This window comes from Topomyia yanbarensis, chromosome 3 (assembly GCF_030247195.1).
Source record: "Topomyia yanbarensis strain Yona2022 chromosome 3, ASM3024719v1, whole genome shotgun sequence".
NCBI lineage: Eukaryota > Metazoa > Arthropoda > Insecta > Diptera > Culicidae > Topomyia > Topomyia yanbarensis.
This window is the reverse complement of record NC_080672.1, coordinates 28,868,319-28,881,344: the sequence shown is the minus strand read 5'-3', so window position 1 is coordinate 28,881,344 and position 13,026 is coordinate 28,868,319. Positions and strand designations below refer to the sequence as shown.

Below are 13,026 nucleotides of genomic sequence, written 5' to 3'. Positions count from 1 at the left end.
TAAAAAAAGATACGTAACCTGTCATGACCCCCTACCTACCCGTCGTCACACATCATCACAAAATTCAAAATTCCCCCTCCCCTGTATAATGCTTCGTCATTTATGGATGATCCCTTTTATAGATTTAAAGACGCGGTATTAAGTGCGAACCTATAAACGTTCGTTTCGACGCGGTCATGAAGTCTCCAATCCCGCACATCTGAACCTTACATTCAATATCATAATCAGAATCGCGGCCGGCTGCAATCGGCCTTAAGCAATGTTTTAGTGGGTGACATTTCCCGTCTCGTCCGCAATTATAGTGAGTGATTTTGACAGAGAGCCCTTCCTAGACTCCAGCTGTACAGCTTCAGTTGAATCACCGTAAAAAAAATAATATCTTTTTTGCAATATATAGAGAATCTGCCCTTTGATAAAAAAAGTGTAATTTATTATTCTAAACAGCTTTGCAGAAAAGGAAACAAATTTCAGAATAAGAAGATTAATTAGAATACACGGAACGATTTTGGCAACATATTTTTTCAATAATCTAGTTTTGAGAGTTAACAAGTGTTTGAAGAAAAACTTCTGATCAAAGGCAACCCGGTACAAAAAACGACTTCTTTTTCCTAAATCCGGTTAATTAAATGATAGTGGATAGTGGAAATTTAAAACTACAATTAGTATTTTGTATTTTGCTAACAGTCTCAGCGGGGTTCAAAACTTCATGGAATGTGACGCATTAGAACATTGCACATGTCAAGGGAAAAACTATTAGCTTACTTTAGGAATTTTAATCCAGATTTTTTTGAGCACATCATGGAGAGGAATCTTTCTGTTGATCAACAACGCTAAAGACTCGAAATTCTTACAAAATACAATATAGTAATACTTTGGATAATCCTGGGTATGATGTTTCCAAAGAACGGGCATCATTCCTATCTTTTTTGAACGCATAGGGGACCCACAAACTTGTCATGCTTATGCACGGAAAATCACAAATTTTATTTTAACGTATTTTTCTTTTATTCAAATCCATTATGTCCGCAATATGGTAGTTACTGCTAGAATTGATGAATAAATCAGAAGTAGATTATTTTATCGTTCGAATAAAAGGAAGCACTATCGTGTATGATAAAATTAAGGTCGAAATCAAGCGTATATTGAGGATGGTGCAAACGAGGTGCGACTGCACGAGCTGTCTCCGCAGGCGGCTCGACCGCCCTATTACATCCTTTATGACATGGCACTACACTCCTATTAAAATTAGACAGATTATTGCCCAACCGGGGACAACGGTTCATCGATGATCGATGCCAAAACTTGAAGGAGTATGATTTATGACTGTAGTTCGCAAATGGAAAAAGCATGTCCAAGCAGCCATTCATACTCTTTTCGATAGTTTCTAAGATAGTTGTTTGGAATCATAGTAAATAACCTAGCCAGTCTATCTTCTCATCACGTAAAGAGCAGAAGTTAAAAATCGCCCCATTATAGCTATCTGCAAACAATCAATTTTACATGTCGCTTTGTTAATGTCTAAAAAATTTTAATTTTACTCGAATTTGGCACATTTTTTTCATAGTACCTTTGTTAATTCCAGCATCGCCACTCTAAACATCATAAACATCAGTCATGCAAAATGGCTGCCTCCAGAAAAAAAATATAAAAAACAACTTTGCTTTGTTTAGTTTTTGGTTGATGCTTCTGTCGAAAGTTATAACTGATCGAGATTGATTTCGTCCCAAAATAATACAATAGGAATTAAATTAAGTAAAAGTAGAGTTTGATCATTTCTTCACTTTATAGAAACCATTGTAAATTTGATATTTTTTGTGACCCGTTGATTTCAAAGATTTCAAGTTCTGCCCATTTGTTTGCGATATGAAATGTTTTCTAAAACAGAAACTAACGCTTAAACTTATAGAATTCACTTTTATCTAGTTTCTTTGCGAGAAGACTTTAGCACTTGTTCATTCAGAAAAATTAACGTTGTACATAACTTTGCTTTCTTGCAACTTAAAACACCTAGTTAAGTATACGATCATGAAATTTATTATCCCCGTTTATACTGTCCATAATAGTTCCTCTTGCGTTTTTGTCAACAATGAGATTTCTGGTAGATTATAATCCGATGAAAATCACCTTTAATTCACATTGCATGATTAAAACTACCAGGTTTATTAAGGAAAAGTCACAAACAAGACAAACTAGATTGACCCATTCATAAGCCTCAAGGAAAATGTTAATCGTGGATATCATTTTTCTTAGCTTGCTGGACTTTATTATAGCACACCCGAGGAACGACGGTATGTCACGAAATTCTACTGAATATTCTATTAGAAATATTAGGGAAAAGTAATAAGAGTATCATTCCACCATGACGGCACAACACCTAATGTAGGAAAGATTCCAGTGTTTCAAATCCAAACAGCTTACTCAACTTTTGTGAAGGCCAAAGGAGCAGGGTGGTGCTGACCACCAAGTAGGTGGCAGATACTGACGATATGAACCTGGACACCTGGACTAATTATAGTTAGGTTTTGCTCCCTTCATGCATAAAGACAGTTTTAAACCAATTATTCTCCTTAGGGAGTAATACCGGTATCAAACTTGATTGGTGATTGGATCTATATTTCCTCTGAATTCGATTACGCGTGAAACTTTAGTCAGCCTGGAAGTGAATGAATGAAGGAGGCATTGAAATTGAATGCTGGTTGCGGTGAATTCTCGCGGAAATATGCAGTTGAATTCGAAGTTTCGCACCACTGGGATAGATATATGTTAAGTAATTCAGTAATAATTAGTGGAAAGTATGAAATGATATGCGAGAAGAGAGAATCGTGAGGTGAATACAAATAAGCGAGTAGTGAGACAAGAGAATTGCGTGAAGAGGCGAGAGGGCAGAGATGAGATGTGCGTGGTTGTGAAAGTATTTAAGCAGTGCGAGATGAGAAGTGAGATTAAAGAATAATGGTTGGAAATGAGTAGATAGAAGGGTAAAATGAAACCTACTAAGCGAGAAATGAAAGATTAAATGCTAAAGGTGGAACGTGTCAAAGCTGATAAATGAGAGGAGAGATAAACGAGTAGAGGGGTATAAGAAGTTTAATGGGGTCGAAATACAAGATTAAAGGTACAAGATGTGAAATATCAGTTATGAATGGTGTTAAGAGAGAAGAAAGGTGTAAGCGGAAAGCAGTGTGCGCCGTGAAGTAAAAAATGAGATGTGAGAATCGTTAGAATTAATAATGTGGAATAATAGTAATGTGGAATAGTTTTTTAGAAACACACATAGTTTCATGAATACGAGGTTTATTATTCACAATTTCAGGAATTTGGTCACAATTTTCGTAAATCGTTCAGTTCACGAAATCATGATCTTTTGTTCGTGAATTTATGAACGGATTTTTTTCTGTGCATGGTATGAAAACGGTTGAAAACCATTAGTCTATCCTGTTCGATATGCGTATAAAATAAATCTACAGTAGTGTAAGCCATGTTTTATCACACTGTAATTAAACAATCAATCCCACCTGGTTGCTACTCCGTTATAGATCGGGACTAGCTGAAATTGCACAGAGAATCAATAGATGATAATTGTAATCTCAAGTTGTTTATTGATGAATATTGGCGGCGGCCAGGCCCTTAAGTAGATCGCAGCAGGAGAGGGAAGGAATGTTAGTCCGACACCCGTTTTTGCTAGAGACTGTACATACTACTGCGTTTAACACAAACATATTTAATTTAACTGTAATAATCTTGTATTAATTCAATTGTTTTCGTTGATGATCAGTTCTTTCGAAAAATTTCTAAGATTCTAACCTGGAAGCCTTTTATATAAAGCTAGATTTCGCTCTTTGAATTCATCTCATCAGTCACTGGTGTAGTCTTGGGAACCAGCTAAACATTAAATTCAGAAAATCACACGTCTGATGTGCTCTTAATTCGTTTTAAATCAATAAACCAAAAAGTTTAATTTTGCAAATTCGTTTGTGGAAAACGAATACGTAATTCAACTGTTCAATAAAAAAATGTGGAACGCTTCACGATTTTGCGTGTCATCCTTGCGCAGGGGCCATGCTAATCTTCTCTGTATCGTTCCAATTTTAGTATATGTCCAGCCGAAGCTAGGACAAATGTAGAGCCCTTCCTTTCGCTTATATACAACAAACAGAATAAACCAGTTCTAGCGATGGATGACTCGAAGAGAATATTTTTTCTTGAATTTTTTACCTACCTGTGATATTGGAACGAAAAATCTAAATATCTTCCTTGTCCTACCTGATATAGTTTAAAATTACTTATAATGGTGTGTTTGTCTTATTTGAACGATTTCATTTTCACATCAGATTCAACATAAGCTAATGATGCTAATTGATGATGATAGCTATTAAGTAATTTATCGTACAGATGCAAGTGAATTAATTCCAATCTCAAGAAATGATAAGGCAGCAGGCAAAAACAATCTTTCGCTAAGTTTCCCATAAAATAAGATGACACTTTCATCCGCTTTCCAATGCAGTTCATACGTACAACTAGTCTGAAGGAAGTCGAGCGTCAGCGTTTCAGTCGAGGGGGCAAACTGAAAAAACTTTAACAAATTGTGTGGAATTAAACGTTGTGATTCGTCGTCATCCGGCGGTGGTAACCCTTTAGGGTAGACAGAAACAGTAAATATTGTGGGTGGCGGCGGAACCGGCTTTCGTCAGCTTGCTGTGTTATCTTCATTTAGAACGAGAGAAGCTTATGCAGAAGTAAGCCGCAGAAAGCTATTAGAAGTTGTTTAAATATTAATGAACCTAATTGGAATTGCCAGACAAATTTGATTTGCACAGTCTGTCTGGCAATCTGTGGAAGTGTTATTGCACTGAGCCTGCCAGACTACCTACCGGAAATACGCTGAGATGAAGAATTCCAATATATGAAATCGAAGGTTCTACAGGAGAATTTTACCCTGGCCGTTTAGCAGTTGACTTGTATTTCACAGGAAAAAACCAGTCACAAATTGGTCTTTATTAAATTCCAGAAGTCAGGTAGTTCCTAAAATAACTGTATCCTCCGTAACAGGTGTGTGGTTCACGGAGAACAAAAAACTATACGACATTGAACATTGTCGGGGGAAGCCGTATCTTTTCATCTCAACGTGTTTTCATTTTCAAACGCATACAATAGCATATGTTTCCTCGGCACGAGTTTCGACATTTTTCCGTTCGAGTCTGTGAATTTTACATTCATTTCCCCCTGTGACGGCGGCAACCCCGAAATATGCTCGGAGAATTCGAAAAAAATAAGTTAACCGCACCGTGACGTGGTAGCTAGCTGCTTTCGACATGACCTCATAATAAAACAATAATCATATTTTCTGCATTTTACTACGTGGTTTCAAATTCCCTGATGCTAGTTCGAAAGCGAGCACCGGGATTATTCTGCGCTTGGCTTTACGGCTGTGAAACTAGGGTGGTTCTCGAATGAACGTTTTGATTGATATAATGATCGTTTGCGGGTTTAATAAAATGTATTCTAATGATCGTTTTGTAAAAATTAAACAATGTTTGAATATCGAAATTGGTGTACACCAAAAAATGACCACCCGCCAAGTATTGCAAACATCTCCACTGGAAGAATGGTCAGCTAAAGTCAGCACAGTACACACCTGTTATCCCACCTACCCGAAAGTGCAGCTATACGTATACACACAACCATGCTTTGATATTTGTGAACACAGCTGCGTCAAGGAAAGTATGTAGCATACGGAACCGCAAGGGGGAAAATGTGAGACACACAGGATTCTTTTATTTCACTTTCCGTGTCTCTGGTGTTGATATGTTCTGATGCAAATACACTGTAAGAAATGTTCTAGTTAAGTATCCAAAAAAGTTAAGTACGATATGGTTATTCAATTCGTGTTTGGGACACTGCTCGATATGTCAGCCTAACGGATGTCTTTTAACTATTTATAAAAAAAATAAAACATTTAGCTTTGGCCATTGCTCTTCGCACGCAATAAACAAACATTTTTACAGTATAACTTTCAAGAGCTATACTACCCATGATCGCATATTCGTCTGGTTTTCTATAGGATTTCCTATCTTAATGGGACTGATTTGCGATCGTAGGCAGTGTACAAGTCCTTGGAATATGTTTTTTCACTGAATTTGTTCTAAAACAGCAAACAAAATAGTTCAATTTGCCCTTTGTTTTGTGGGAACTGTAATTGTACTGTTCAACAAAAAAATGTGGAACGCTTCACGATTTTGCGTGTCATCCTTGCGCAGGGGCCATGCTAATCTTCTCTGTATCGTTCCAATTTTAGTATATGTCCAGCCGAAGCTAGGACAAACGCAGTGCCCTTCCATTCGCTTATATACAACAAACAGAATAAAACAGTTCTAGCGATGGATGATTCGAAAAGAATATTTGCTCTTGAATTGTTTACCTACCTGTGATATTCAGACGAAAATGTAAATATCTTACTTGCCCTACCTGGTATAGTTAAAAATTACTTATAATTGTGTGGTTGTCCCGATCAGTACGACATAACAGAAAGCTAGCAAATTTATATCTCATGTTGATATTTGTTACTCACTGTGTTATCTTTGTGATATCCCAATCAGCAAGGCAAGCAAACTTATATCAAGATTATATCTTCTGGTGATATCATTGATCTGCTAATAAGATTTTAATGTACGTATATAACGATGATGTTATAATATATTACATAACTGTAAACTGTAAAGCGGACAAATGACCAGTTGGTTAAAGCCCCAATAAACAAATCAATCAATCAACTGTGAATGATTGTTATATTACACAAATGACCGTCTATTTTCTAATACGCTGAAGCCTCTTTTTATGCGTCGTTATTCAACTTTTTAAAGCAAAGTATTTATTGTTTTCCTAATATTTGCGTTTTCCGCATGGATATTCAAAGTTCCACGATTTTTGAGAATAGATAAGTTTTAAATGCAAGTGGTCGAAAACTTGAAAGTATGGTGCTTAACTTACTTGGTTGCATTTTGATATTATCTATTTTCTGACACTCAATTTCAAATATGGGGCTTATGACTTCAATGTTATCAACAAGCTATTCTAAAGTTTATATTTTTCATATAAAACTTATTTTAAAGAAGATGCAGGAAGTATCAAGCACTTCAGATGAATTAAAGAAAAGCGGATTTCAATGAAAAAACATTTTTTAAACTATTTGTTATGGTTTGGTCAAATGATTATATAATTAATTTTCTTTTAATTGATTTGCATATTGCGAAAACGAATTTTCAGAACTTAAAAAGCTGCTTGATATATACTGATTTGCCAATTACCGCAATTGGCATCTGGGACGGTGGTTACATTCCATCATCCCGAAGGTATCAACGAATGCTAGGCTTAAGGTTGAACAGAGAAAGCGCTAAAATCGAAAACGAAAAAAGCAGTTTTTTCCACACCACTTGTTAGATCTTCATAAAAATCAATCAGCTTATGTAGAATGTTGTTACAGTACTACTGATTGATTTTCATGAAGATCTAACACGCGGTGTGGAAAAAAACTGCTTTTTTCATTTTCGATTTTAGCGCTTTCTCTGTTCAACCTTAAACCAAGCATTCGTTGATATCTTCGGGATGATGGAATGTAGCCACCGTCCCAGATGCCAATTGCTCCATGAAATTTCCAACTATCGAGCGTCCTCTGACGAGAGGTACTGAAAAATTCATTGAAGCAAATTGGTCTTTCGTAAGTGTCGCCTTCTAATGCGTCCACCTTGGCAACAGAGTCCGCCTTCTCATTGCCCGCAATAGAACAATGTGACGAGACCCAAACAAAGGTAATCTGGTAAGATTTTTCAGATAAAGCACTCAGATATTCCCGTATTTCCCCAGGAAATACGGTTAGTGATTTCCAGGATTCGCCGCACGGATGGTCTCAATGGAGTTGAGACTGTCCGAAACGATGAAACAATGGTCTGCGAGCAGGGTGTCAATGATCCCGAGAGTATACTGAATGGCAACTAATTCTGCGACGTAAATTGAAGCAGGATCATTGAGTTTGAATGAGGCTGAAGGTTTTCGTTGAAGATACCGACAGTCGGTATCTGATGGTATTTATTATAGAAAATATTTGGGACCACTTGTGGACGAATGTGATCCGGGATTCCACAAATCTCTTCCTTTATGGATGTTTCGAAAACTACAGTTGGATCAGAAGTATCTAAAAGATGGGCACGGTTAACGTTATACGAAAATGAATTGATATTCTGTGCCATATAATCGAAGTACAAGGACATAAATCGGGTCTGAGAATTAAGCTCGACAAGCCTTTCGCAATTTGCAATCACCAATGGGTTTAAAATATCGCATCGTATGAGCAATCGATAAGAGAGGTCCCAAAATCAATTTTTAGCGGAAGGACGCCCGCCAGCCCTTCTAAACTCATCGTATGGGTCGATTGCATGCAACAAACCGGACAAACCTTCTTGGTGAAATCGAATATCCAACGATTTGAATCTTCCACGCTTTCGTTAGTACTGTTTCGGTTTCGCGTACGTTGGGTCGTGCCCCAAAGAGTGCTCATCGATGTTTCTCTTGTTAACCCGTCGACAAACCGGCGCCAGTAACTGCGTTTCTTGGCTTTCATTAAATTTTTCATTCGCTTTTTTAATATCGCGTACAGCCGATAGCTAGCGACTAACCCGTCGTGCCGGAAGGCTTTATACGCGGCAGCCTTCTCCGCGTACACGTCTGAGCACTCTTTGTTCCACCACGGGTTGGGAGAACGTTTTTGGGTGTTCACGTCGGGTACTCGTTTCGTCTGAGTTTGAATCGCGCTATCGAGAATCAAGTTGGACAAAAACTTATACTCTTCCTTCGGGGGAAGTACCTGTGTCGAATCGATAGTTATGGATATCCCAGCAGCGTAGCTCTTCCAATCAATGTTTCGTGTGAGGTCATTATGCTCGTGGAGGACCAACGCGCCCTGGATGTTTTCGAATGAAAGGTGTTGCGTACTATCTATGGTGGCGTGCAGATGGAAGACGGAACGTGAACAACAATGACGGAATGAACCATGAGTTGCATCAGCTGCTGGAAGAACCATTCATCGCGCACAGCGCAAAAATAGGACGTTTGCGGTGCGCTGGACACGTCGTAAGAATGTCGGCCGACGAGCCGGTGAAGATGGTTCTTGAGGGCGACCCTACAGGAACAAGAAGACGGGCCGCACAGCGAGCACGGTGAATCGACCAGATAGAGGACGACCTGTGGACCCTTCGAAGACTGTGAGGCTGGCGACAAGCAGCAATGGACCGAGTGGAGCGGAGACGGCTTCTGCATACAGCAAGAGACAACAAGGGTCTAGCCTGAGCGGTAAGGTAAGAAATTGTAAGGTCAAAAGGAACATTGATTGGTTCCGAAGGTTTTGAACGAATGGTGATTGCAATTACAATCGGCAAGTGGTCACTATCGTGGGGATCAGATATTACCCTCCACTTGCAATCTAACCGTAGTGATGTCAAGCATAGAGATATGTCCAGTGCACTTGCTTGCGCTGATGGTCCGGAAATCCGTGCCATTTCTTCTGTGTTCAGAATTGTCATATTGAAGTTGTCATAAAAATCTTGAATTGTCGAGGATCGATTACCACCCTGTACCGTGAGAGTTAAAGTCTTCAAGAAGCAGAGGAAGGTGTTCAATCAGGTTGGAAAATCTTCGATATCCCATCGTGGCCCTAGGAGGAATGTAAATGGAAGCAATGCATATATCTTAGCCTTAGATTGTTTGACAAGCGACAACTTAAATGCCTGGCGTCGAAGGGAGATTGATTCAATTGAAGGAATAGCACTTTTTGATCCCTATAAGTACCCCTCCACATGATTCTTCTCGATCCAAGCGGATAATGTTAAAATCGTGGAAGTTGAGGTTTATATTAGGAGTAAGTTATGTTTTACATAGGGAAAAGGCATCACAATTATTGTAATCTAGCAATGAATCAATTTTGGGGATAATACTTCTGCAGTTCCACTGTAAAACAGTGATCAGATCCGTGATTCCGTTTAATAAGTTAGCCATCGAAGGATAAACTGCAAGGAGGGGCCATTGCTCAGTCAACTGTTTTAAAAATGTTCTTACTGTTGGTAGAATAGCAACCAGCAAGCTTTTCAGAGGATCGATAATGTTGAAAGCTGTGAATATTCAGTCCACAATGTCAGAGAATTTAAGGAATCCCGTTTTAGGTTGAGTTTCTGACTGTAAAATGAGAACACTTGGGATTTTTGGTGCCCTGGGGAGTGCTGGGAACTCCTGGTTGTTGCTCAATTTCCCAAAACCAGGAGGTATTAGCTTCGGATTTGTAGCAGCACTTCCAGTTGATGAATTATTTTTATTTTGTACCTTTGTTTGAGACAACCTAGGACCTTTACGAGGAAGTAAGGGGTGAGTTTGGATTAGGCCTTTTCCTAGAGTTTCCAAGCGGAGCCAAAGAATGCCCCTCGCAAGGGTCGTTAGAGGCGTTATCGTCAATTGGCAAGAGAGCGTATGGGTTTTCGGAGATAAGTGCAACAGCTCTTTTAAGCATTTCAGCGTAAGAGCGTCTGGAGCGATCTTTGGCGGATCGCTTCAGTTTATCCACGCGAAGATTGTACGTTGGGCATGTCAAAAGTGCATGCGGATTCTCCCCACAGTAAACACACTTCTCAGCGAGCCTAGTGCAAGTATCATCCGCATGACGTTCCCACTGACTGAGGAACTGACCCAATAGAATTCATAATACGCGTATTTTTTCTTCAGGTTCTGCAGGTTCATATTCTTGAAAATATTCATTAACAATATCAGCAGATATCCTAACTTTGTCGAACAACGGTGTACAGGAAAGTACATTGCGGTAAAGTTTCAGCGTACGCTGCTCCAATGCGGCTCTTTCCGGTGACTCAGATCTGCTGCTTGCGGTAGAGATGATGTTCCTTTCAAGGAAATGGTTTTTGTTTTCAACAATAATCACATCGTATAACTGCACTTCTAACAAATGTATATTCTCTGACATTAAGGTTAAAATATCAACATGAAACGAAAAAAAAACTTCTAAACAAACATTACTAACTTTTGCTTTTCTTTTCTTATTTCAGGTATATAATCGTGAATTGAACGGAAATCTAGTGTCCCACTGCTATCATTTTAAAAAAAAGGAACTATGATAAAAACTAAAACCCGAACAGTGTAAAAACTTTCAAACTAGGGCTGGGAGACTAGGTTAAATATCTATATTTAACAAAAAGAAAAACTCAAAACTCAATTATCCAGAAACAGTTCCCTATCTAAAAATTAGAATGCACCTTTTGGCCTCTGACAAGCTCATAAACGAAGGAAGACCGTTATTCGATACAATCGAACAAATAATTGAATTTCCATTGATCTAAACTAGGTTGGTTGTCTAGGTACTATGAGTATCAAAACGAGAACCGATATCATTTTTTACATGCGGTTACAGTTCTGAACCTAACAATACTTGTGACAATCTATTCAAAATATCATCTCTTATGAGAATATTCACATATATACATATATGTAACGGCAATCCAATTATTATTTATAGCCATACACAATCTCGACTGCAGGAACCGATGACTTCACCAAAAGCTGACGTCACTGTTGAATCCAACTAACCGTATAGAAGCATCACATCACATCTCGCGCGCAAACTCAGGGTCATAGGATTGGATTTTCGGTTTCCTGTGGGTGATGATGTAATGTTTAATTTTTTACCGATCTGCCAGACACCGATTCGGATGCGATGGAAGAGGTCGGATTTGCTTCCGGCAGGGGAAACAACTTTGACTGTCGCGGAGAAAATTGCTTTCCCCGACCGGCCCGATGATGACACTGCTGTCTGTGAGCCGTACTGTGTGCACCATTTTTTTCGTTTGCCTGCTCAAAATCAGTCCAGAAAGACGAATCATCTTCACCGTGCGATGGCACAGCGAACTCTCATTCTCGCAGGTCAAGTGGTTCCATTGAATGGGATATGAAGTACTTGAAATAAATTTATGGGGTTCGTTCTTTCCTGACGGTCGTTCTGATAGAACCAATTGAAAATGATCTTGCATCTTGCATGTTGACCGCGATTTTAAAAGTGGTGCTTGGTACTTGGTAGCGTTTTGAAAAAAAATGCACGTTACCTAATTGAAAATAAACCATTTCATGATGTGATCAGTCGCTGTAAGATTTCTGATTACTAACGTAGCTTTGTTTTTGTTAATGGTTGTTGGAAAAAATGAACAGCGGCTTGATGAGTTCTAAAAATAGTTGTGAGACTAACAGAAACGTTCCAGAGATATTAGATATAAACAAACGATAGCGTCGTTTAAATATTGTGCACTTACGATACATTACAACTGATTGAGAAGTTAGTCGGAAGATTCATCTATATGATGATAACTAAAAAATCTAGAAAATGCACTATGATTGTATTATCTTACATAAATTCTACATCTCTATTCCACTGATTTAGATTGTGGAGGTGAGAAAAGGAGAAAGGTTTTGAACCTGTTCGACCATAATATTTTAAAGTGAAGATGTACTTGAACTTTTGCTTGTTTGTTTCGTGTTGTCACGGGTCGATATTGTATGTCCGTCTTTTTCGGCATTCGCTGTTTTGTTTGCTGGTGCTCGTTGTTGATTTGGAGGCACTAGGTGCAATCGTTCGATGAATGTGCTGGTTGTTGGGTTTGACATACTGAGTGCAGCAATGCACGGTAGTGTGTGTATTTAGCAGGAATTTTAACTTTTTACTTATACTAAATAACTTGGTCTTATAATATTTTTAGAAAAGTTGTTGCACTGTTACTTTGGAAAAAGTGAGCCTGAACATATTGATTAAATGTCACTCAAATAAACTGCTTTTTCTTTATGTTCCACTCTAATCGCACATACACATTTGTCAAGAATTTGTTGGGGCAAAAACTTAAATGTTTATATTTTTTAACATATAGTAGAGCTAACTTTAGAGTAAAATTACTACTGTTCGAGAATATGGTTTTTTTAAGTTTAAATATTTTA

General features: G+C 38.3%; 1 protein-coding gene and 2 non-coding genes across 10 annotated transcripts in view; 1 reads left to right on the top strand and 2 right to left on the bottom strand.

The window, feature by feature from the left end:
* LOC131687223 (protein 4.1 homolog) overlaps window positions 1-13,026 on the top strand; it is a 140,029-nt gene that overhangs the window by 59,010 nt on the left and 67,993 nt on the right. The gene's annotated exons all lie outside the window — the stretch shown is intronic.
* LOC131694351 (U6 spliceosomal RNA) lies at window positions 4,010-4,116 on the bottom strand. The gene has a single exon (XR_009306465.1). It is a non-coding gene; the product is annotated as a U6 spliceosomal RNA (small nuclear RNA).
* LOC131694349 (U6 spliceosomal RNA) lies at window positions 6,213-6,319 on the bottom strand. Its single transcript, XR_009306463.1, has one exon. It is a non-coding gene; the product is annotated as a U6 spliceosomal RNA (small nuclear RNA).